Genomic DNA, 25,679 nt, shown 5'->3' with positions numbered 1-25,679 from the left:
TTTTCCTGAATATATTCAGGAAAAAACGCATACGCCCTTTTTGGCCAAATGCATCATTGTGGACGTTCTGCCTCTTTTCCTATGCTTTCAATGCAATTCCAGTCTACCTCCTGAAATCGGTTTCCTGCAATTCTGCCCCGCTTTCAAGTCCTCTTGGCAGCCTTACTTCAGTCTATTTTTGGACGATAGCTGTCACTTATAACTCTGCAGGTTTGTGAATTACAGCGCCCCTGAGCTCCTTTCTTCAACTCGCTTTCTTGTGACCTGGCCGCAACACCGCAGGATGTCTTCAGGCCCTAATCTGGTTCTGGCACGGCATGCTGATCCTTTGGTTAATTCCTCTTCCTGGTGGGAAATGAGAGTTAAATTTGCCCATCCAGACACCTCCAGCTAGCCTCTCATTGGTTCTCGCTATTCCTGTTCATCTTCCGCAGAAATTGCAAACTGGGCCAAACAGGAGGTTAAAGGGACTGACTCTCCAAGTGGGGAGAGTGTTAGTAAAGCATCTGGAATGTTGCACCCGAGTACCAGGGTACGAAAACTGAGACATATTTGAACACATCTCCCGATCACATGGTTGATCATACTCTAGGTTCCACATGCATGTTTTAGCTGAAGGAAGAATACCTTAAACCTGGGTAGTTGAAACCCGTGGAATGGGTACCATGCAATATGACTTCAAAGGGTCTTCATTTGCTCACCGAACCTCTCCAATCCTATCACTGCTGCGTTTATGCCCCTGTATACATGCTTGATTCTCTTTCGGAGACATAGCAATCCATAGGTTTTAAGATACTTACTAGTCAGGTACATTCTTAGGCGTTTAATATGCGGTGTTGAGTCCATTTCGTTGAGCAAGGAGTAGCTCTTGTCTATTCCATATTTGGCTTAAGGAACTTTATCTGTGCTCATTTCAATCTCTGGTTTTATGCAGCACCCCAACTCACCTTTCCCCTTAAGCAAGCATAAGTTAGTTTTCTAAATTTGAGACCCTGTTCTGTTCTGTAATTCAGTTCCTGTGTAGCCAAGTTTCCATTCCGTGTATTACTGATATCTTATGATGTTTCTTTTTCTGTGTGACTTATTTCAGTTAGAATCATCATACCTGAATCCACTCATTGTGCTGCTAAGGGCCTGATGACACAGATTTCATTGCTGAGTGATATTGCTTTGTAAGTAAATACCACAACTTCTTTATCCATTTTTCACTTTCTGCGATGTTGAACTTGTACTGTAAACGAGGTTCTTGTAAACAGAGCCGTTCCAAACTTTGGGGTGGCTGTGTCTTTTTGATTTTAATTTCCCTAAGCTATAGGACCATAAGTGGAAGTGCCCTAGGTTCTGTTGCTTTGTTTTTTAGTTGTTTCAGGAAACACCATACACTTCTCCCAAGTGGTTCTTGGCAATTTACATCCCGCCCATCAGCATAACAAGGCTCCCTGTTCTCCATGGCCTGTCCTGCCTTTCTGGATTTTACACTTTTTTCAGATGGCCCTTTTGACCGGGGAGAAGTGAGACTTCATTGTAGTGCAGATTTCCTTTGCAAGTTTGCTTGGTTGGCCAAAAAGGGCGTATGCGTTTTTTCCTGAATATATTCAGGAAAAAACGCATACGCCCTTTTTGGCCAAATGCATCATTGTGGACGTTCTGCCTCTGTTCCTATGCTTTCAATGCAATTCCAGTCTACCTCCTGAAATCGGTTTCCTGCAATTCTGCCCCGCTTTCAAGTCCTCTTGGCAGCCTTACTTCAGTCTATTTTTGGACGATAGCTGTCATTTATAACTCTGCAGGTTTGTGAATTACAGCGCCCCTGAGCTCCTTTCTTCAACTCGCTTTCTTGTGACCTGGCCGCAACACCGCAGGATGGCTTCAGGCCCTTCTGGTTCTGGCACGGCACGCTGAGCCTTTGGTTAATTCCTCTTCCTGGTGGGAAATGAGAGTTAAATTTGCCCATCCAGACACCTCCAGCTAGCCTCTCATTGGTTCTCGCTATTCCTGTTCATCTTCCACAGAAATTGCAAACTGGGCCAAACAGGAGGTTAAAGGGACTGACTCTCCAAGTGGGGAGAGTGTTAGTAAAGCATCTGGAATGTTGCACCCGAGTACCAGGGTACGAAAACTGAGACATATTTGAACACATCTCCCGATCACATGGTTGATCATACTCTAGGTTCCACATGCATGTTTTAGCTGAAGGAAGAATACCTTAAACCTGGGTAGTTGAAACCCGTGGAATGGGTACCATGCAATATGACTTCAAAGGGTCTTCATTTGCTCACGAACCTCTCCAATCCTATCACTGCTGCGTTTATGCCCCTGTACACATGCTTGATTCTCTTTCGGAGACATAGGAATCCATAGGTTTTAAGATACTTACTACTCAGGTACATTCTTAGGCGTTTAATATGCGGTGTTGAGTCCATTTCGTTGAGCAAGGAGTAGCTCTTGTCTATTCCATATTTGGCTTAAGGAACTTTATCTGTGCTCATTTCAATCTCTGGTTTTATGCAGCACCCCAACTCACCTTTCCCCTTAAGCAAGCATAAGTTGGTTTTCTAAATTTGAGACCCTGTTCTGTTCTGTAATTCAGTTCCTGTGTAGCCAAGTTTACATTCTGTGTATTACTGATATCTTATGATGTTTCTTTTTCTGTGTGACTTATTTCAGTTAGAATCATCATACCTGAATCCACTCATTGTGCTGCTAAGGGCCTGATGACACAGATTTCATTGCTGAGAGATATTGCTTTGTAAGTAAATACCACAACTTCTTTATCCATTTTTCACTTTCTGCGATGTTGAACTTGTACTGTAAACGAGGTTCTTGTAAACAGAGCCGTTCCAAACTTTGGGGTGGCTATGTCTTTTTCATTTTAATTTCCCTAAGCTATAGGACCATAAGTGGAAGTGCCCTAGGTTCTGTTGCTTTGTTTTTTAGTTGTTTCAGGAAACACCATACACTTCTCCCAAGTGGTTCTTGGCAAGTTACATCCCGCCCATCAGCATAACAAGGCTCCCAGTTCTCCATGGCCTGTCCTGCCTTTCTGGATTTTACACTTTTTTCAGATGGCCCTTTTGACCGGGGGGAAGTGAGACTTCATTGTAGTGCAGATTTCCTTTGCAAGCTTGCTTGGTTGGCCAAAAAGGGCGTATGCGTTTTTTCCTGAATATATTCAGGAAAAAACGCATACGCCCTTTTTGGCCAAGTGCATCATTGTGGACGTTCTGCCTCTTTTCCTATGCTTTCAATGCAATTCCAGTCTACCTCCTGAAATCGGTTTCCTGCAATTCTGCCCCGCTTTCAAGTCCTCTTGGCAGCCTTACTTCAGTCTATTTTTGGACGATAGCTGTCATTTATAACTCTGCACGTTTGTGAATTACAGTGCCCCTGAGCTCCTTTCTTCAACTCGCTTTCTTGTGACCTGGCCGCAACACCGCAGGATGGCTTCAGGCCCTAATCTGGTTCCGGCCCGGCACGCTGAGCCTTTGGTTAATTCCTCTTCTTGGTGGGAAATGAGAGTTAAATTTGCCCGTCCAGACACCTCCAGCTAGCCTCTCATTGGTTCTCGCTATTCCTGTTCATCTTCCGCAGAATTTGAAAACTGGGCCAAACAGGAGGTTAAAGGCGCTGACTCTCCAAGTGGGGAGAGTGTTAGTAAAGCGTCTGGAATGTTGCACCGGAGTACCAGGGGAGGAAAACTGAGACATATTTGAACACGTCTCCCGTTCACATAGTTGATCATACTCTGGGTTCCACATGCATGTTTTAGCTGAAGGAAGAATACCTTAAACCTGGAGAGTTGAGACCCGTGTAATGGGTACCATGCAATATGACTTCAAAGGGTCTTCATTTGCTCACTGAACCTCTCCAATCCTATCACTGCTGCATTTATGCCCCTGTACACACGCTTGATTCTCTTTTGGAGACATAGCAATCCATAGGTTTTAAGATACTTATTAGTCAGGTACATTCTTAGGCGTTTAATATGGGGTGTTGAGTCCATTTCGTTGAGCAAGGAGTAGCTCTTGTCTATTCCATATTTGGCTTAAGGAACTTTATCTGTGCTCATTTCAATCTCTGGTTTTATGCAGCACCCCAACTCACCTTTCCCCTTAAGCAAGCATAAGTTGGTTTTCTAAATTTGAGACACTGTTCTGTTTTGGAATGCAGTTCCTGTGTAGCCAAGTTTACATTCCGTGTATTACTGATATCTTATGATGTTTCTTTTTCTGTGTGACTTATTTCAGTTAGAATCATCATACCTGAATCCACTCATTATGCTGCTACGGGCCTGATGACATAGATTTCATTGCTGAGTGATACTGCATTGTACGTAAGTACCACAAGTTCTTTATCCATTTTTCACTTTCTGTGATATTGAACTTGTACGGTAAAGGAGGTTCTTGTAAACGGAGGCGTCCCAAACTTTGGGGTGGCTGTGTCTTTTTGATTTTAATTTCCCTAAGCTACAGGACCATAAATGGAAGTGCCCTAGGTTCTGTTGCTTTGTTTTTTAGATGTTTCAGGAAACACCATACACTTCTCCTGAGTGTCTGTTGGCAATTTACATCCCGCCCATCAGCATAACAAGGCTCCCAGTTCTCAATGGCCTGTTGCCTTTCTGGATTTTACACTTTTTTCAGATGGCCCTTTTGACCGGGGGGAAGTGAGACTTCATTGTAGTGCAGATTTCCTTTGCAAGCTTGCTTGGTTGGCCAAAAAGGGCGTATGCGTTTTTTCCTGAATATATTCAGGAAAAAACGCATACGCCCTTTTTGGCCAAGTGCATCATTGTGGACGTTCTGCCTCTTTTCCTATGCTTTCAATGCAATTCCAGTCTACCTCCTGAAATCGGTTTCCTGCAATTCTGCCCCGCTTTCAAGTCCTCTTGGCAGCCTTACTTCAGTCTATTTTTGGACGATAGCTGTCATTTATAACTCTGCAGGTTTGTGAATTACAGTGCCCCTGAGCTCCTTTCTTCAACTCGCTTTCTTGTGACCTGGCCGCAACACCGCAGGATGGCTTCAGGCCCTAATCTGGTTCCGGCCCGGCATGCTGAGCCTTTGGTTAATTCCTCTTCCTGGTGGGAAATGAGAGTTAAATTTGCCCGTCCAGACACCTCCAGCTAGTCTCTCATTGATTCTCGCTATTCCTGTTCATCTTCCGCAGAAATTGCAAACTGGGCCAAACAGGAGGTTAAAGGGACTGACTCTCCAAGTCGGGAGAGTGTTAGTAAAGCGTCTGGAATGTTGCACCCGAGTACCAGGGGAGGAAAACTGAGACATATTTGAACACGTCTCCCGATCACATGGTTGATCATACTCTGGGTTCCACATGCATGTTTTAGCTGAAGGAAGAATACCTTAAACCTGGAGAGTTGAGACCCGTGTAATGGGTACCATGCAATATGACTTCAAAGGGTCTTCATTTGCTCACCGAACCTCTCCAATCCTATCACTGCTGCGTTTAGGCCCCTGTATACATGCTTGATTCTCTTTCGGAGACATAGCAATCCATAGGTTTTAAGATACTTACTAGTCAGGTACATTCTTAGGCGTTTAATATGCGGTGTTGAGTCCATTTCGTTGAGCAAGGAGTAGCTCTTGTCTATTCCATATTTGACTTAAGGAACTTTATCTGTGCTCATTTCAATCTCTGGTTTTATGCAGCACCCCAACTCACCTTTACCCTTAAGCAAGCATAAGTTGGTTTTCTAAATTTGAGACCCTGTTCTGTTCTGTAATTCAGTTCCTGTGTAGCCAAGTTTACATTCCGTGTATTAGTGATATCTTATGATGTTTCTTTTTCTGTGTGACTTATTTCAGTTAGAATCATCATACCTGAATCCACTCATTGTGCTGCTAAGGGCCTGATGACACAGATTTCATTGCTGAGTGATATTGCTTTGTAAGTAAATACCACAACTTCTTTATCCATTTTTCACTTTCTGCGATGTTGAACTTGTACTGTAAACGAGGTTCTTGTAAACAGAGGCGTCCCAAACTTTGGGGTGGCTGTGTGTTTTTGATTTTAATTTCCCTAAGCTATAGGACCATAAGTGGAAGTGCCCTAGGTTCTGTTGCTTTGTTTTTTAGATGTTTCAGGAAACACCATACACTTCTCCCAAGTGGTTGTTGGCAATTTACATCCCGCCCATCAGCATAACAAGGCTCCCAGTTCTCCATGGCCTGTCCTGCCTTTCTGGATTTTACACTTTTTTCAGATGGCCCTTTTGACCGGGGGGAAGTGAGACTTCATTGTAGTGCAGATTTCCTTTGCAAGCTTGCTTGGTTGGCCAAAAAGGGCGTATGCGTTTTTTCCTGAATATATTCAGGAAAAAACGTATACGCCCTTTTTGGCCAAGTGCATCATTGTGGACGTTCTGCCTCTTTTCCTATGCTTTCAATGCAATTCCAGTCTACCTCCTGAAATCGGTTTCCTGCAATTCTGCCCCGCTTTCAAGTCCTCTTGGCAGCCTTACTTCAGTCTATTTTTCGACGATAGCTGTCATTTATAACTCTGCAGGTTTGTGAATTACAGTGCCCCTGAGCTCCTTTCTTCAACTCGCTTTCTTGTGACCTGGCCGCAACACCGCAGGATGGCTTCAGGCCCTAATCTGGTTCCGGCACGGCACGCTGAGCCTTTGGTTATTTCCTCTTCCTGGTGGGAAATGAGAGTTAAATTTGCCCGTCCAGACACCTCCAGCTAGTCTCTCATTGGTTCTCGCTATTCCTGTTCATCTTCCGCAGAAATTGCAAACTGGGCCAAACAGGAGGTTAAAGGTGCTGACTCTCCAAGTGGGGAGAGTGTTAGTAAAGCGTCTGGAATGTTGCAGCCGAGTACCAGGGGAGTAAAACTGAGACATATTTGAACACGTCTCCCGTTCACATGGTTGATCATACTTGGGTTCCACATGCATGTTTTAGCTGAAGGAAGAATACCTTAAACCTGGAGAGTTGAGACCCGTGAAATGGGTACCATGCAATATGACTTCAAAGGGTCTTCATTTGCTCACCGAACCTCTCCAATCCTATCACTGCTGCGTTTATGCCCCTGTACACATGCTTGATTCTCTTTCGGAGACATAGCAATCCATAGGTTTTAAGATACTTACTAGTCAGTTACATTCTTAGGCGTTTAATATGCGGTGTTGAGTCCATTTCGTTGAGCAAGTAGTAGCTCTTGTCTATTCCATATTTGACTTAAGGAACTTTATCTGTGCTCATTTCAATCTCTGGTTTTATGCAGCACCCCAACTCACCTTTACCCTTAAGCAAGCATAAGTTGGTTTTCTAAATTTGAGAACCTGTTCTGTTCTGTAATTAAGTTCCTGTGTAGCCAAGTTTCCATTCCGTGTATTACTGATATCTTATGAAGTTTCTTTTTCTGTGTGACTTACTTCAGTTAGAATCATCATACCTGAATCCACTCATTGTTCTGCTAAGGGCCTGATGACACAGATTTCATTGCTGAGTGATATTGCTTTGTAAGTAAATACCACAACTTCTTTATCCATTTTTCACTTTCTGCGATGTTGAACTTGTACTGTAAACGAGGTTCTTGTAAACAGAGCCGTTCCAAACTTTGGGGTGGCTGTGTCTTTTTGATTTTAATTTCCCTAAGCTATAGGACCATAAGTGGAAGTGCCCTAGGTTCTGTTGCTTTGTTTTTTAGATGTTTCAGGAAACACCATACACTTCTCCCGAGTGTCTGTTGGCAATTTACATCCCGCCCATCAGCATAACAAGGCTCCCAGTTCTCCATGGCCTGTCCTGACTTTCTGGATTTTACACTTTTTTCAGATGGCCCTTTTGACCGGGGGGAAGTGAGACTTCATTGTAGTGCAGATTTCCTTTGCAAGCTTGCTTGGTTGGCCAAAAAGGGCGTATGCGTTTTTTCCTGAATATATTCAGGAAAAAACGCATACGCCCTTTTTGGCCAAGTGCATCATTGTGGACGTTCTGCCTCTTTTCCTATGCTTTCAATGCAATTCCAGTCTACCTCCTGAAATCGGTTTCCTGCAATTCTGCCCCGCTTTCAAGTCCTCTTGGCAGCCTTACTTCAGTCTATTTTTGGACGATAGCTGTCATTTATAACTCTGCAGGTTTGTGAATTACAGTGCCCCTGAGCTCCTTTCTTCAACTCGCTTTCTTTTGAGCTGGCCGCAACACCGCAGGATGGCTTCAGGCCCTAATCTGGTTCCGGTACGGCACGCTGAGCCTTTGGTTATTTCCTCTTCCTGGTGGGAAATGAGAGTTAAATTTGCCCGTCCAGACACCTCCAGCTAGCCTCTCATTGGTTCTCGCTATTCCTGTTCATCTTCCGCAGAAATTGCAAACTGGGCCAAACAGGTGGTTAAAGGTGCTGACTCTCCAAGTGGGGAGAGTGTTAGTAAAGCGTCTGGAATGTTGCACCCGAGTACCAGGGGAGGAAAACTGAGACATATTTGAACACGTCTCCCGTTCACATGGTTGATCATACTTGGGTTCCACATGCATGTTTTAGCTGAAGGAAGAATACCTTAAACCTGGAGAGTTGAGACCCGTGTAATGGGTACCATGCAATATGACTTCAAAGGGTCTTCATTTGCTCACCGAACCTCTCCAATCCTATCACTGCTGCGTTTATGCCCCTGTACACATGCTTGATTCTCTTTCAGAGACATAGCAATCCATAGGTTTTACGATATTTACTAGTCAGGTACATTCTTAGGCGTTTAATATACGGTGTTGAGTCCATTTCGTTGAGCAAGGAGTAGCTCTTGTCTATTCCATATTTGGCTTAAGGAACTTTATCTGTGCTCATTTCAATCTCTGGTTTTATGCAGCACCCCAACTCACCTTTCCCCTTAAGCAAGCATAAGTTGGTTTTCTAAATTTGAGAACCTGTTCTGTTTTGGAATTCAGTTCCTGTGTAGCCAAGTTTCCATTCCGTGTATTAGTGATATCTTATGATGTTTCTTTTTCTGTGTGACTTATTTCAGTTAGAATCATCATACCTGAATCCACTCATTGTGATGCTAAGGGCCTCATGACATAGATTTCATTGCTGAGTGATATTGCTTTGTAAGTAAATACCACAACTTCTTTATCCATTTTTCACTTTCTGCGATGTTGAACTTGTACTGTAAATGAGGTTCTTGTAAACAGAGGCGTCCCAAACTTTGGGGTGGCTGTGTCTTTTTGATTTTAATTTCCCTAAGCTATAGGACCATAAGTGGCAGTGCCCTAGGCTCTGTTGCTTTGTTTTTTAGATGTTTCAGGAAACACCATACACTTCTCCCGAGTGTCTGTTGGCAATTTACATCCCGCCCATCAGCATAACAAGGCTCCCAGTTCTCCATGGCCTGTCCTGCCTTTCTGTATTTTACACTTTATTCAGATGGCCCTTTTGACCGGGGGGAAGTGAGACTTCATTGTAGTGCAGATTTCCTTTGCAAGCTTGCTTGGTTGGCCAAAAAGGGCGTATGCGTTTTTTCCTGAATATATTCAGGAAAAAACGCATACGCCCTTTTTGGCCAAGTGCATCATTGTGGACGTTCTGCCTCTTTTCCTATGCTTTCAATGCAATTCCAGTCTACCTCCTGAAATCGGTTTCCTGCAATTCTGCCCCGCTTTCAAGTCCTCTTGGCATCCTTACTTCAGTCTATTTTTGGACGATAGCGGTCATTTATAACTCTGCAGGTTTGTCAATTACAGTGCCCCTGAGCTCCTTTCTTCAACTCGCTTTCTTGTGACCTGGCCGCAACACCGCAGGATGGCTTCAGGCCCTAATCTGGTTCCGGGACGGCATGCTGAGCCTTTGGTTAATTCCTCTTCCTGGTGGGAAATGAGAGTTAAATTTGCCCGTCCAGACACCTCCAGCTAGCCTCTCATTGGTTCTCGCTATTCCTGTTCATCTTCCGCAGAAATTGCAAACTGGGCCAAACAGGAGGTTAAAGGGACTGACTCTCCAAGTGGGGAGAGTGTTAGTAAAGCGTCTGGAATGTTGCACCCGAGTACCAGGGGAGGAAAACTGAGACATATTTGAACACGTCTCCTGATCACATGGTTGATCATACTCTAGGTTCCACATGCATGTTTTAGCTGAAGGAAGAATACCTTAAACCTGGGTAGTTGAAACCCGTGGAATGGGTACCATGCAATATGACTTCAAAGGGTCTTCATTTGCTCACCGAACCTCTCCAATCCTATCACTGCTGCGTTTATGCCCCTGTACACATGCTTGATTCTCTTTCGGAGACATAGCAATCCATAGGTTTTAAGATACTTACAAGTCAGGTACATTCTTAGGCGTTTAATATGGGGTGTTGAGTCCATTTCGTTGAGCAAGGAGTAGCTCTTGTCTATTCCATATTTGGCTTAAGGAACTTTATCTGTGCTCATTTCAATCTCTCATTTTATGCAGCACCCCAACTCACCTTTACCCTTAAGCAAGAATAAGTTGGTTTTCTAAATTTGAGACCCTGTTCTGTTCTGTAATTCAGTTCCTGTGTAGCCAAGTTTACATTCCGTGTATTACTGATATCTTATGATGTTTCTTTTTCTGTGTGACTTATTTCAGTTAGAATCATCATACCTGAATCCACTCATTGTGCTGCTAAGGGCCTGATGACACAGATTTCATTGCTGTGTGATATTGCTTTGTAAGTAAATACCACAACTTCTTTATCCATTTTTCACTTTCTGCGATGTTGAACTTGTACTGTAAACGAGGTTCTTGTAAACAGAGCCGTTCCAAACTTTGGGGTGGCTGTGTCTTTTTGATTTTAATTTCCCTAAACTATAGGACCATAAGTGGAAGTGCCCTAGGTTCTGTTGCTTTGTTTTTTAGATGTTTCAGGAAACACCATACACTTCTCCCTAGTGGTTGTTTGCAATTTACATCCCGCCCATCAGCATAACAAGGCTCCCAGTTCTCCATGGCCTGTCCTGCCTTTCTGGATTTTACACTTTTTTCAGATGGCCCTTTTGACCGGGGGGAAGTGAGACTTCATTGTAGTGCAGATTTCCTTTGCAAGCTTGCTTGGTTGGCCAAAAAGGGCGTATGCGTTTTTTCCTGAATATATTCAGGAAAAAACGCATACGCCCTTTTTGGCCAAGTGCATCATTGTGGACGTTCTGCCTCTTTTCCTATGCTTTCAATGCAATTCCAGTCTACTTCCTGAAATCGGTTTCCTGCAATTCTGCCCCGCTTTCAAGTCCTCTTGGCAGCCTTACTTCAGTCTATTTTTGGACGATAGCTGTCATTTATAACTCTGCAGGTTTGTGAATTACAGTGCCCCTGAGCTCCTTTCTTCAACTCGCTTTCTTTTGAGCTGGCCGCAACACCGCAGGATGGCTTCAGGCCCTAATCTGGTTCCGGCACGGCACGCTGAGCCTTTGGTTATTTCCTCTTCCTGTTGGGAAATGAGAGTTAAATTTGCCCATCCAGACACCTCCAGCTAGCCTCTCATTGGTTCTCGCTATTCCTGTTCATCTTCCGCAGAAATTGCAAACTGGGCCAAACAGGAGGTTAAAGGCGCTGACTCTCCAAGTGGGGAGAGTGTTAGTAAAGCGTCTGGAATGTTGCACCCGAGTACCAGGGGAGGAAAACTGAGACATATTTGAACACGTCTCCCGATCACATGGTTGATCATACTCTGGGTTCCACATGCATGTTTTAGCTGAAGGAAGAATACCTAAAACCTGAGTAGTTGAAACCCGTGGAATGGGTACCATGCAATATGACTTCAAAGGGTCTTCATTTGCTCACCGAACCTCTCCAATCCTATCACTGCTGCGTTTATGCCCCTGTACACATGCTTGATTCTCTTTCGGAGACATAGCAATCCATAGGTTTTAAGATACTTACTAGTCAGGTACATTCTTAGGCGTTTAATATGCGGTGTTGAGTCCATTTTGTTGAGCAAGGAGTAGCTCTTGTCTATTCCATATTTGGCTTAAGGAACTTTATCTGTGCTCATTTCAATCTCTGGTTTTATGCAGCACCCCAACTCACCTTTCCCCTTAAGCAAGCATAAGTTGGTTTTCTAAATTTGAGAACCTGTTCTGTTTTGGAATTCAGTTCCTGTGTAGCCAAGTTTACATTCCGTGTATTACTGATATCTTATGATGTTTCTTTTTCTGTGTGACTTATTTCAGTTAGAATCATCGTACCTGAATCTACTCATTATGCTGCTACGGGCCTGATGACATAGATTTCATTGCTGAGTGATACTGCATTGTACGTAAGTACCACAAGTTCTTTATCCATTTTTCACTTTCTGCAATGTTGAACTTGTACTGTAAACGAGGTTCTTGTAAACAGAGCCGTTCCAAACTTTGGGGTGGCTGTGTCTTTTTGATTTTAATTTCCCTAAGCTATAGGACCATAAGTGGAAGTGCCCTAGGCTCTGTTGCTTTGTTTTTTAGATGTTTCAGGAAACACCATACACTTCTCCGGAGTGTCTGTTGGCAATTTACATCCCGCCCATCAGCATAACAAGGCTCCCAGTTCTCAATGGCCTGTTGCCTTTCTGGATTTTACACTTTTTTCAGATGGCCCTTTTGACCGGGGGGAAGTGAGACTTTATTGTAGTGAGGATTTCCTTTGCAAGCTTGCTTGGTTGGCCAAAAAGGGCGTATGTGTTTTTTCCTGAATATATTCAGGAAAAAACGCATACGCCCTTTTTGGCCAAGTGCATCACTGTGGACGTTCTGCCTCTTTTCCTATGCTTTCAATGCAATTCCAGTCTACGTCCTGAAATCGGTTTCCTGCAATTCTGCCCCGCTTTCAAGTCCTCTTGGCAGCCTTACTTCAGTCTATTTTTGGACGATAGCTGTCATTTATAACTCTGCAGGTTTGTGAATTACAGTGCCCCTGAGCTCCTTTCTTCAACTCGCTTTCTTGTGACCTGTCCGCAACACCGCAGAATGGCTTCAGGCCCTAATCTGGTTCCGGCCCGGCAAGCTGAGCCTTTGGTTAATTCCTATTCCTGGTGGAAATGAGAGTTAAATTTGCCCGTTCAGACACCTCCAGCTAGTCTCTCATTGGTTCTCGCTATTCCTGTTCATCTTCCGCAGAAATTGCAAACTGGGCCAAACAGCAGGTTAAAGGGACTGACTATCCAAGTCGGGAGAGTGTTAGTAAAGCGTCTGGAATGTTGCACCCGAGTACCAGGGGAGGAAAACTGAGACATATTTGAACACGTCTCCCGTTCACATGCTTGATCATACTCTGGGTTCCACATGAATGTTTTAGCTGAAGGAAGAATACCTTAAACAAGGAGAGTTGAGACCCGTGGAATGGGTACCATGCAATATGACTTCAAAGGGTCTTCATTTGCTCACCGAACCTCTCCAATCCTATCACTGCTGCGTTTATGCCCCTGTACACACGCTTGATTCTCTTTTGGAGACATAGCAATCCATAGGTTTTAAGATACTTACTAGTCAGGTACATTCTTAGGCGTTTAATATGGGGTGTTGAGTCCATTTCGTTGAGCAAGGAGTAGCTCTTGTCTAGTCCATATTTGGCTTAAGGAACTTTATCTGTGCTCATTTCAATCTCTGGTTTTATGCAGCACCCCAACTCACCTTTCCCCTTAAGCAAGCATAAGTTGGTTTTCTAAATTTGAGACCCTGTTCTGTTTTGGAATGCAGTTCCTGTGTAGCCAAGTTTACATTCCGTGTATTAGTGATATCTTATGATGTTTCTTTTTCTGTGTGACTTATTTCAGTTAGAATCATCGTACCTGAATCTACTCATTATGCTGCTACGGGCCTGATGACATAGATTTCATTGCTGAGTGATACTGCATTGTACGTAAGTACCACAAGTTCTTTATCCATTTTTCACTTTCTGTGATATTGAACTTGTACGGTAAACGAGGTTCTTGTAAACGGAGGCGTCCCAAACTTTGGGGTGGCTGTGTCTTTTTGATTTTAATTTCCCTAAGCTATAGGACCATAAGTGGAAGTGCCCTAGGCTCTGTTGCTTTGTTTTTTAGATGTTTCAGGAAACACCATACACTTCTCCCGAGTGTCTGTTGGCAATTTACATCCCGCCCATCAGCATAACAAGGCTCCCATTTCTCCATAGCCTGTCCTGCGTTTCTGGATTTTACACTTTTTTCAGATGGCCCTTTTGACCGGGGGGAAGTGAGACTTCATTGTAGTGCAGATTTCCTTTGCAAGCTTGCTTGGTTGGCCAAAAAGGGCGTATGCGTTTTTTCCTGAATATATTCAGGAAAAAACGCATACGCCCTTTTTGGCCAAGTGCATCATTGTGGACGTTCTGCCTCTTTTCCTATGCTTTCAATGCAATTCCAGTCTACCTCCTGAAATCGGTTTCCTGCAATTCTGCCCCGCTTTCAAGTCCTCTTGGCAGCCTTACTTCAGTCTATTTTTGGACGATAGCTGTCATTTATAACTCTGCAGGTTTGTGAATTACAGTGCCCCTGAGCTCCTTTCTTCAACTCGCTTTCTTGTGAGCTGGCCGCAACACCGCAGGATGGCTTCAGGCCCTAATCTGGTTCTGGCATGGCACGCTGAGCCTTTGGTTAATTCCTCTTCCTGGTAGGAAATGAGAGTTAAATTTGCCCGTCCAGACACCTCCAGCTAGTCTCCATTGGTTCTCGCTATTCTTGTTCATCTTCCGCAGAAATTGCAAACTGGGCCAAACAGGAGGTTAAAGGGACTGACTCTCCAAGTCGGGAGAGTGTTAGTAAAGCGTCTGGAATGTTGCACCCGAGTACCAGGGGAGGAAAACTGAGACATATTTGAACATGTCTCCCGATCACATGATTGATCATACTCTAGGTTCCACATGCATGTTTTAGCTGAAGGAAGAATACCTTAAACCTGGGTAGTTGAAACCCGTGGAATGGGTACCATGCAATATGACTTCAAAGGGTCTTCATTTGCTCACCGAACCTCTCCAATCCTATCACTGCTGCGTTTATGCCCCTGTACACATGCTTGATTCTCTTTTGGAGACATAGCAATCCATAGGTTTTAAGATACTTACAAGTCAGGTACATTCTTAGGCGTTTAATATGCGGTGTTGAGTCCATTTCGTTGAGCAAGGAGTAGCTCTTGTCTATTCCATATTTGGCTTAAGGAACTTTATCTGTGCTCATTTCAATCTCTGGTTTTATGCAGCACCCCAACTCACCTTTACCCTTAAGCAAGCATAAGTTGTTTTTCTAAATTTGAGTCCCTGTTCTGTTCTGTAATTCAGTTCCTGTGTAGCCAAGTTTACATTCCATGTATTACTGATATCTTATGATGTTTCTTTTTCTGTGTGACTTATTTCAGTTAGAATCATCATACCTGAATCCACTCATTGTGCTGCTAAGGGCCTGATGACACAGATTTCATTGCTGAGTGATATTGCTTTGTAAGTAAATACCACAACTTCTTTATCCATTTTTCACTTTCTGCGATGTTGAACTTGTACTGTAAATGAGGTTCTTGTAAACAGAGGCGTCCCAAACTTTGGGGTGGCTGTGTCTTTTTGATTTTAATTTCCCTAAGCTATAGGACCATAAGTGGCAGTGCCCTAGGCTCTGTTGCTTTGTTTTTTAGATGTTTCAGGAAACACCATACACTTCTCCCGAGTGTCTGTTGGCAATTTACATCCCGCCCATCAGCATAACAAGGCTCCAAGTTCTCCATGGCCTGCCCTGCCTTTCTGGATTTTACACTTTTTTCACATGGCCCTTTTGACCGGGGGGAAGTGAGACTTCATTGTAGTTCAGATTTCCTTTGCAAGCTTGCTTGGTTGGCCAAAAAGGGCGTATGCGTTTTTTCCTGAATATTTTCAGGAAAAAACGCATACGCCCTTTTTGGCCAAGTGCATCATTGCGGACGTTCTGCCTCTTTTCCTATGCTTTCAATGCAATTCCAGTCTACCTCCTGAAATCGGTTTCCTGCAATTCTGCCCCGCTTTCAAGTCCTCTTGGCAGCCTTACTTCAGTCTATTTTTGGACGATAGCTGTCATTTATAACTCTGCAGGTTTGTGAATTACAGTGCCCCTGAGCTCCTTTCTTCAACTCGCTTTCTTGTGACCTGGCCGCAACACCACAGGATGGCTTCAGGCCCTAATCTGGTTCCGGGACGGCATGCTGAGCCTTTGGTTAATTCCTCTTCCTGGTGGGAAATGAGAGTTAAATTTGCCCGTCCAGACACCTCCAGCTAGCCTCTCATTGGTTCTCGCTATTCCTGTTCATCTTCCGCAGAAATTGCAAACTGGGCCAAACAGGAGGTTAAAGGGACTGACTCTCCAAGTGGGGAGAGTGTTAGTAAAGCATCTGGAATGTTGCACCCGAGTACCAGGGGAGGAAAACTGAGACATATTTGAACACGTCTCCTGATCACATGGTTGATCATACTCTAGGTTCCACATGCATGTTTTAGCTGAAGGAAGAATACCTTAAACCTGGGTAGTTGAAACCCGTGGAATGGGTACCATGCAATATGACTTCAAAGGGTCTTCATTTGATCACCGAACCTCTCCAATCCTATCACTGCTGCGTTTATGCCCCTGTACACATGCTTGATTCTCTTTCGGAGACATAGCAATCCATAGGTTTTAAGATACTTACAACTCAGGTACATTCTTAGGCGTTTAATATGGGGTGTTGAGTCCATTTCGTTGAGCAAGGAGTAGCTCTTGTCTATTCCATATTTGGCTTAAGGAACTTTATCTGTGCTCATTTCAATCTCTCATTTTATGCAGCACCCCAACTCACCTTTACCCTTAAGCAAGAATAAGTTGGTTTTCTAAATTTGAGACCCTGTTCTGTTCTGTAATTCAGTTCCTGTGTAGCCAAGTTTATATTCCGTGTATTACTGATATCTTATGATGTTTCTTTTTCTGTGTGACTTATTTCAGTTAGAATCATCATACCTGAATCCACTCATTGTGCTGCTAAGGGCCTGATGACACAGATTTCATTGCTGTGTGATATTGCTTTGTAAGTAAATACCACAACTTTTTTATCCATTTTTCACTTTCTGCGATGTTGAACTTGTACTGTAAACGAGGTTCTTGTAAACAGAGCCGTTCCAAACTTTGGGGTGGCTGTGTCTTTTTGATTTTAATTTCCCTAAACTATAGGACCATAAGTGGAAGTGCCCTAGGTTCTGTTGCTTTGTTTTTTAGATGTTTCAGGAAACACCATACACTTCTCCCGAGTGGTTGTTGGCAATTTACATCCCGCCCATCAGCATAACAAGGCTCCCAGTTCTCCATGGCCTGTCCTGCCTTTCTGGATTTTACACTTTTTTCAGATGGCCCTTTTGACCGGGGGGAAGTGAGACTTCATTGTAGTGCAGATTTCCTTTGCAAGCTTGCTTGGTTGGCCAAAAAGGGCGTATGCGTTTTTTCCTGAATATATTCAGGAAAAAACGCATACGCCCTTTTTGGCCAAGTGCATCATTGTGGACGTTCTGCCTTTTCTCCTATGCTTTCAATGCAATTCCAGTCTACCTCCTGAAATCGGTTTCCTGCAATTCTGCCCCGCTTTCAAGTCCTCTTGGCAGCCTTACTTCAGTCTATTTTTGGACGATAGCTGTCATTTATAACTCTGCAGGTTTGTGAATTACAGTGCCCCTGAGCTCCTTTCTTCAACTCGCTTTCTTGTGACCTGGCCGCAACACCGCAGAATGGCTTCAGGCCCTAATCTGGTTCCGGCCCGGCATGCTGAGCCTTTGGTTAATTCCTCTTCCTGTTGGGAAATGAGAGTTAAATTTGCCCGTCCAGACACCTCCAGCTAGTCTCTCATTGGTTCTCGCTATTCCTGTTCATCTTCCGCAGAAATTGCAAACTGGGCCAAACAGGAGGTTAAAGGGACTGACTCTCCAAGTCGGGAGAGTGTTAGTAAAGCGTCTGGAATGTTGCACCCGAGTACCAGGGGAGGAAAACTGAGACATATTTGAACACGTCTCCCGTTCACATGCTTGATCATACTCTGGGTTCCACATGAATGTTTTAGCTGAAGGAAGAATACCTTAAACAAGGAGAGTTGAGACCCGTGGAATGGGTACCATGCAATATGACTTCAAAGGGTCTTCATTTGCTCACCGAACCTCTCCAATCCTATCACTGCTGCGTTTATGCCCCTGTACACACGCTTGATTCTCTTTTGGAGACATAGCAATCCATAGGTTTTAAGATACTTACTAGTCAGGTACATTCTTAGGCGTTTAATATGGGGTGTTGAGTCCATTTCGTTGAGCAAGGAGTAGCTCTTGTCTAGTCCATATTTGGCTTAAGGAACTTTATCTGTGCTCATTTCAATCTCTGGTTTTATGCAGCACCCCAACTCACCTTTCCCCTTAAGCAAGCATAAGTTGGTTTTCTAAATTTGAGACCCTCTTCTGTTTTGGAATGCAGTTCCTGTGTAGCCAAGTTTACATTCCGTGTATTAGTGATATCTTATGATGTTTCTTTTTCTGTGTGACTTATTTCAGTTAGAATCATCGTACCTGAATCTACTCATTATCCTGCTACGGGCCTGATGACATAGATTTCATTGCTGAGTGATACTGCATTGTACGTAAGTACCACAAGTTCTTTATCCATTTTTCACTTTCTGCGATGTTGAACTTGTACTGTAAATGAGGTTCTTGTAAACAGAGGTGTCCCAAACTTTGGGGTGGCTGTGTCTTTTTGATTTTAATTTCCCTAAGCTATAGGACCATAAGTGGCAGTGCCCTAGGCTCTGTTGCTTTGTTTTTTAGATGTTTCAGGAAACACCATACACTTCTCCCGAGTGTCTGTTGGCAATTTACATCCCGCCCATCAGCATAACAAGGCTCCCAGTTCTCCATGGCCTGTCCTGCCTTTCTGTATTTTACACTTTATTCAGATGGCCCTTTTGACCGGGGGGAAGTGAGACTTCATTGTAGAGCAGATTTCCTTTGCAAGCTTGCTTGGTTGGCCAAAAAGGGCGTATGCGTTTTTTCCTGAATATATTCAGGAAAAAACGCATACGCCCTTTTTGGCCAAGTGCATCATTGTGGACGTTCTGCCTCTTTTCCTATGCTTTCAATGCAATTCCAGTCTACCTCCTGAAATCGGTTTCCTGCAATTCTGCCCCGCTTTCAAGTCCTCTTGGCAGCCTTACTTCAGTGTATTTTTGGACGATAGCTGTCATTTATAACTCTGCAGGTTTGTGAATTACAGTGCCCCTGAGCTCCTTTCTTCAACTAGCTTTCTTGTGACCTGGCCGCAACACCGCAGGATGGCTTCAGGCCCTAATCTGGTTCCAGTACGGCACGCTGAGCCTTTGGTTAATTCCTCTTCCTGGTGGGAAATGAGAGTTACATTTGCCTGTCCAGACACCTCCAGCTAGCCTCTCATTGGTTCTCGCTATTCCTGTTCATCTTCCGCAGAAATTGCAAACTGGGCCAAACAGGAGGTTAAAGGGACTGACTCTCCAAGTGGGGAGAGTGTTAGTAAAGCGTCTGGAATGTTGCACCCGAGTACCAGGGGAGGAAAACTGAGACATATTTGAACACGTCTCCCATTCACATGGTTGATCATACTTGGGTTCCACATGCATGTTTTAGCTGAAGGAAGAATACCTTAAATCTGGGTAGTTGAAACCCGTGGAATGGGTACCATGCAATATGACTTCAAAGGGTCTTCATTTGCTCACCGAACCTCTCCAATCCTATCACTGCTGCGTTTATGCCCCTGTACACATGCTTGATTCTCTTTTGGAGACATAGCAATCCATAGGTTTTAAGATAGTTACTAGTCAGGTACATTCTTAGGCGTTTAATATGGGGTGTTGAGTCCATTTCGTTGAGCAAGGAGTAGCTCTTGTCTATTCCATATTTGGCTTAAGGAACTTTATCTGTGCTCATTTCAATCTCTGGTTTTATGCAGCACCCCAACTCACCTTTACCCTTAAGCAAGAAGAAGTTGGTTTTCTAATATGAGACCCTGTTCTGATCTGTAATTCAGTTCCTGTGTAACCAAGTTTACATTCCGTGTATTACTGATATCTTATGATGTTTCTTTTTCTGTGTGACTTATTTCAGTTAGAATCATCATACCTGAAACCACTCATTGTGCTGCTAAGGGCCTGATGACACAGATTTCATTGCTGAGTGATATTGCTTTGTAAGTGAATACCACAACTTCTTTATCCATTTTTCACTTTCTGCGATGTTGAACTTGTACTGTAAACGAGGTTCTTGTAAACAGAGCCGTTCCAAACTTTGGGGTGGCTGTGTCTTTTTGATTTTAATTTCCCTAAGCTATAGGACCATAAGTGGAAGTACCCTAGGCTCTGTTGCTTTGTTTTTTAGATGTTTCAGGAAACACCATACACTTCTCCCGAGTGTCTGTTGGCAATTTACATCCCGCCCATCAGCATAACAAGGCTCCCAGTTCTCCATGGCCTGTCCTGCCTTTCTGGATTTTACACTTTTTTCAGATGGCCCTTTTGACCGGGGGGAAGTGAGACTTCATTGTAGTGCAGATTTCCTTTGCAAGCTTGCTTGGTTGGCCAAAAAGGGCGTATGCGTTTTTTCCTGAATATATTCAGGAAAAAACGCATACGCCCTTTTTGGCCAAGTGCATCATTGTGGACGTTCTGCCTCTTTTCCTATGCTTTCAATGCAATTCCAGTCTACCTCCTGAAATCGGTTTCCTGCAATTCTGCCCCGCTTTCAAGTCCTCTTGGCAGCCTTACTTCAGTCTATTTTTGGACAATAGCTGTCATTTATAACTCTGCAGGTTTGTGAATTACAGTGCCCCTGAGCTCCTTTCTTCAACTCGCTTTCATGTGACCTGGCCGCAACACCGCAGGATGGCTTCAGGTCCTAATCTGGTTCCGCAACGGCACGCTGAGCCTTTGGTTATTTCCTCTTCCTGGTGGGAAATGAGAGTTAAATTTGCCCGTCCAGACACCTCCAGCTAGTCTCTCATTGGTTCTCGCTATTCCTGTTCATCTTCCGCAGAAATTGCAAACTGGGCCAAACAGGCGGTTAAAGGGACTGACTCTCCAAGTGGGGAGAGTGTTAGTAAAGCGTCTGGAATGTTGCACCCGAGTACCAGGGGAGGAAAACTGAGACATATTTGAACACGTCTCCCGTTCACATGGTTGATCATACTTGGGTTCCACATGCATGTTTTAGCTGAAGGAAGAATACCTTAAACCTGGAGAGTTGAAACCCGTGTAATGGGTACCATGCAATATGACTTCAAAGGGTCTTCATTTGCTCACCGAACCTCTCCAATCCTATCACTGCTGCGTTTATGCCCCTGTACACATGCTTGATTCTCTTTTGGAGACATAGCAATCCATAGGTTTTAAGATACTTACTAGTCAGGAACATTCTTAGGCGTTTAATATGCGGTGTTGAGTCCATTTCGTTGAGCAAGGAGTAGCTCTTGTCTATTCCATATTTGGCTTAAGGAACTTTATCTGTGCTCATTGCAATCTCTGGTTTTATGCAGCACCCCAACTCACCTTTACCCTTAAGCAAGAAAAAGTTGGTTTTCTAAATTTGAGACCCTGTTCTGTTCTGTAATTCAGTTCCTGTGTAGCCAAGTTTACATTCCGTGTATTACTGATATCTTATGATGTTTCTTTTTCTGTGTGACTTATTTCAGTTAGAATCATCATACCTGAATCCACTCATTGTGCTGCTAAGGGCCTGATGACACAGATTTCATTGCTGAGTGATATTGCTTTGTAAGTAAATACCACAACTTCTTTATCCATTTTTCACTTTCTGCGATGTTGAACTTGTACTGTAAACGAGGTTCTTGTAAACAGAGCCGTTCCAAACTTTGGGGTGGCTGTGTCTTTTTGATTTTAATTTCCCTAAGCTATAGGACCATAAGTGGAAGTGCCCTTGGCTCTGTTGCTTTGTTTTTTAGATGTTTCAGGAAACACCATACACTTCTCCCAAGTGTCTGTTGGCAATTTACACCCCGCCCATAAGCATAACAAGGCTCCCAGTTCTCAATGGCCTGTTGCCTTTCTGGATTTTACACTTTTTTCAGATGGCCCTTTTGACCGGGGGGAAGTGAGACTTCATTGTAGTGCAGATTTCCTTTGTAAGCTTGCTTGGTTGGCCAAAAAGGGCGTATGCGTTTTTTCCTGAATATATTCAGGAAAAAACGCATACGCCCTTTTTGGCCAAGTGCATCATTGTGGACGTTCTGCCTCTTTTCCTATGCTTTCAATGCAATTCCAGTCTACCTCCTGAAATCGGTTTCCTGCAATTCTGCCCCGCTTTCAAGTCCTCTTGGCAGCCTTACTTCAGTCTATTTTTGGACGATAGCTGTCATTTATAACTCTGCAGGTTTGTGAATTACAGTGCCCCTGAGCTCCTTTCTTCAACTTGCTTTCTTGTGACCTGGCCGCAACACCGCAGGATGGCTTCAGGCCCTAATCTGGTTCCGGCACGGCACGCTGAGCCTTTGGTTATTTCCTCTTCCTGGTGGGAAATGAGAGTTAAATTTGCCCGTCCAGACACCTCCAGCTAGTCTCTCATTGGTTCTCGCTATTCCTGTTCATCTTCCGCAGAAATTGCAAACTGAGCCAAACAGGAGGTTAAAGGCGCTGACTCTCCAAGTGGGGAGAGTGTTAGTAAAGCGTCTGGAATGTTGCACCCGAGTACCAGGGGAGGAAAACTGAGACATATTTGAACACGTCTCCCGTTCACATGGTTGATCATACTTGGGTTCCACATGCATGTTTTAGCTGAAGGAAGAATACCTTAAACCTGGAGAGTTGAGACCCGTGTAATGGGTACCATGCAGTATGACTTCAAAGGGTCTTCATTTGCTCACCGAACCTCTCCAATCCTATCACTGCTGCGTTTATGCCCCTGTACACATGCTTGATTCTCTTTTGGAGACATAGCAATCCATAGGTTTTACGATACTTACTAGTCAGGTACATTCTTAGGCGTTTAATATGGGGTGTTGAGTCCATTTCGTTGAGCAAGGAGTAGCTCTTGTCTATTCCATATTTGACTTAAGGAACTTTATCTGTGCTCATTTCAATCTCTGGTTTTATGCAGCACCCCAACTCACCTTTACCCTTAAGCAAGCATAAGTTGGTTCTCTAAATTTGAGACCCTGTTCTGTTCTGTAATTCAGTTCCTGTGTAGCCAAGTTTACATTCCGTGTATTACTGATATCTTATGATGTTTCTTTTTCTGTGTGACTTATTTCAGTTAGAATCATCATACCTGAATCCACTCATTGTGATGCTAAGGGCCTGATGACATAGATTTCATTGCTGAGTGATATTGCTTTGTAAGTAAATACCACAACTTCTTTATCCATTTTTCACTTTCTGCAATGTTGAACTTGTACTGTAAACGAGGTTCTTGTAAACAGAGGCGTCCCAAACTTTGGGGTGGCTGTGTCTTTTTGATTTTAATTTCCCTAAGCTATAGAACCATAAGTGGCAGTGCCGTAGGCTCTGTTGCTTTGTTTTTTAGATGTTTCAGGAAACACCATACACTTCTCCCGAGTGTCTGTTGGCAATTTACATCCCGCCCATCAGCATAACAAGGCTCCCAGTTCTCCATGGCCTGTCCTGCCTTTCTGGATTTTACACTTTTTTCAGATGGCCCTTTTGACCGGGGGGAAGTGAGACTTCATTGTAGTGCAGATTTCCTTTGCAAGCTTGCTTGGTTGGCCAAAAAGGGCGTATGCGTTTTTTCCTGAATATATTCAGGAAAAAACGCATACGCCCTTTTTGGCCAAGTGCATCATTGTGGACGTTCTGCCTCTTTTCCTATGCTTTCAATGCAATTCCAGTCTACCTCCTGAAATCGGTTTCCTGCAATTCTGCCCCGCTTTCAAGTCCTCTTGGCAGCCTTACTTCAGTCTATTTTTGGACGATAGCTGTCATTTATAACTCTGCAGGTTTGTGAATTACAGTGCCCCTGAGCTCCTTTCTTCAACTCGCTTTCTTGTGACCTGGCCGCAACACCGCAGGATGGCTTCAGGCCCTAATCTGGTTCCGGCACGGCACGCTGAGCCTTTGGTTATTTCCTCTTCCTGGTGGGAAATGAGAGTTAAATTTGCCCGTCCAGACACCTCCAGCTAGTCTCTCATTGGTTCTCGCTATTCCTGTTCATCTTCCGCAGAAATTGCAAACTGGACCAAACAGGAGGTTAAAGGGACTGACTCTCCAAGTCGGGAGAGTGTTAGTAAAGCGTCTGGAATGTTGCACCCGAGTACCAGGGGAGGAAAACTGAGACATATTTGAACACGTCTCCCGATCACATGGTTGATCATACTCTGGGTTCCACATGCATGTTTTAGCTGAAGGAAGAATACCTAAAACCTGGGTAGTTGAAACCCGTGGAATGGGTACCATGCAGTATGACTTCAAAGAGTCTTCATTTGCTCACCAAACCTCTCCAATCCTATCACTGCTGCGTTTATGCCCCTGTACACATGCTTGATTCTCTTTCGGAGACATAGCAATCCATAGGTTTTAAGATACTTACTAGTCAGGTACATTCTTAGGCGTTTAATATGCGGTGTTGAGTCCATTTCGTTGAGCAAGGAGTAGCTCTTGTCTATTCCATATTTGGCTTAAGGAACTTTATCTGTGCTCATTTCAATCTCTGGTTTTATGCAGCAACCCAACTCACCTTTCCCCTTAAGCAAGCATAAGTTGGTTTTCTAAATTTGAGAACCTGTTCTGTTTTGGAATTCAGTTCCTGTGTAGCCAAGTTTACATTCCGTGTATTACTGATATCTTATGATGTTTCTTTTTCTGTGTGACTTATTTCAGTTAGAATCATCGTACCTGAATCTACTCATTATGCTGCTATGGGCCTGATGACATAGATTTCATTGTTGAGTGATACTGCATTGTACGTAAGTACAACAAGTTCTTTATCCATTTTTCACTTTCTGCGATGTTGAACTTGTACTGTAAACGAGGTTCTTGTAAACAGAGCCGTTCCAAACTTTGGGGTGGCTGTGTCTTTTTGATTTATTTTCCCTAAGCTATAGGACCATAAGTGGAAGTGCCCTAGGCTCTGTTGCTTTGTTTTTTAGATGTTTCAGGAAACACCATACACTTCTCCCAAGTGTCTGTTGGCAATTTACATCCCGCCCATCAGCATAACAAGGCTCCCAGTTCTCAATGGCCTGTTGCCTTTCTGGATTTTACACTTTTTTCGGATGGCCCTTTTGACCAGGGGGAAGTGAGACTTCATTGTAGTGCAGATTTCCTTTGCAAGCTTGCTTGGTTGGCCAAAAAGGGCGTATGCGTTTTTTCCTGAATATATTCAGGAAAAAACGCATACGCCCTTTTTGGCCAAGTGCATCATTGTGGACGTTCTGCCTCTTCTCCTGTGCTTTCAATGCAATTCCAGTCTACCTCCTGAAATCGGTTTCCTGCAATTCTGCCCCGCTTTCAAGTCCTCTTGGCAGCCTTACTTCAGTCTATTTTTGGACGATAGCTGTCATTTATAACTCTGCAGGTTTGTGAATTACAGTGTCCCTGAGCTCCTTTCCTCAACTCTCTTTCTTGTGACCTGGCCACAACACCGCAGGATGGCCTCAGGCCCTAATCTGGTTCCGGCCCGGCATGCTGAGCCTTTGGTTAATTCCTCTTCCTGGTGGGAAATGAGAGTTAAATTTGCCCGTCCAGACACCTCCAGCTAGCCTCTCATTGGTTCTCTCTATTCCT

The 25,679-nt window shown here is 43.8% G+C and overlaps 1 long non-coding RNA gene across 13 annotated transcripts in view; it reads left to right on the top strand.

Annotated features, from left to right (window-relative positions):
• LOC307181410 overlaps window positions 1-25,679 on the top strand; it is a 1,574,020-nt gene that overhangs the window by 1,068,595 nt on the left and 479,746 nt on the right. The window contains exon 1 of one of the 13 annotated variants that reach the window (XR_013826719.1): window positions 2,731-2,749. The exons of the other annotated variants lie outside the window; for them this stretch is intronic. This is a non-coding gene — a long non-coding RNA (uncharacterized lncRNA). Of the gene's footprint in view, window positions 1-2,730; window positions 2,750-25,679 lie in introns of those variants that run through there. 13 annotated transcript variants of the gene reach the window in all.

This window comes from Stenella coeruleoalba (genome assembly GCF_951394435.1).
Source record: "Stenella coeruleoalba genome assembly, contig: scaffold_50, whole genome shotgun sequence".
NCBI lineage: Eukaryota > Metazoa > Chordata > Mammalia > Artiodactyla > Delphinidae > Stenella > Stenella coeruleoalba.
Note: the sequence above shows the minus strand (reverse complement) of the source record. Positions and strands in the feature narration are given on the sequence as shown.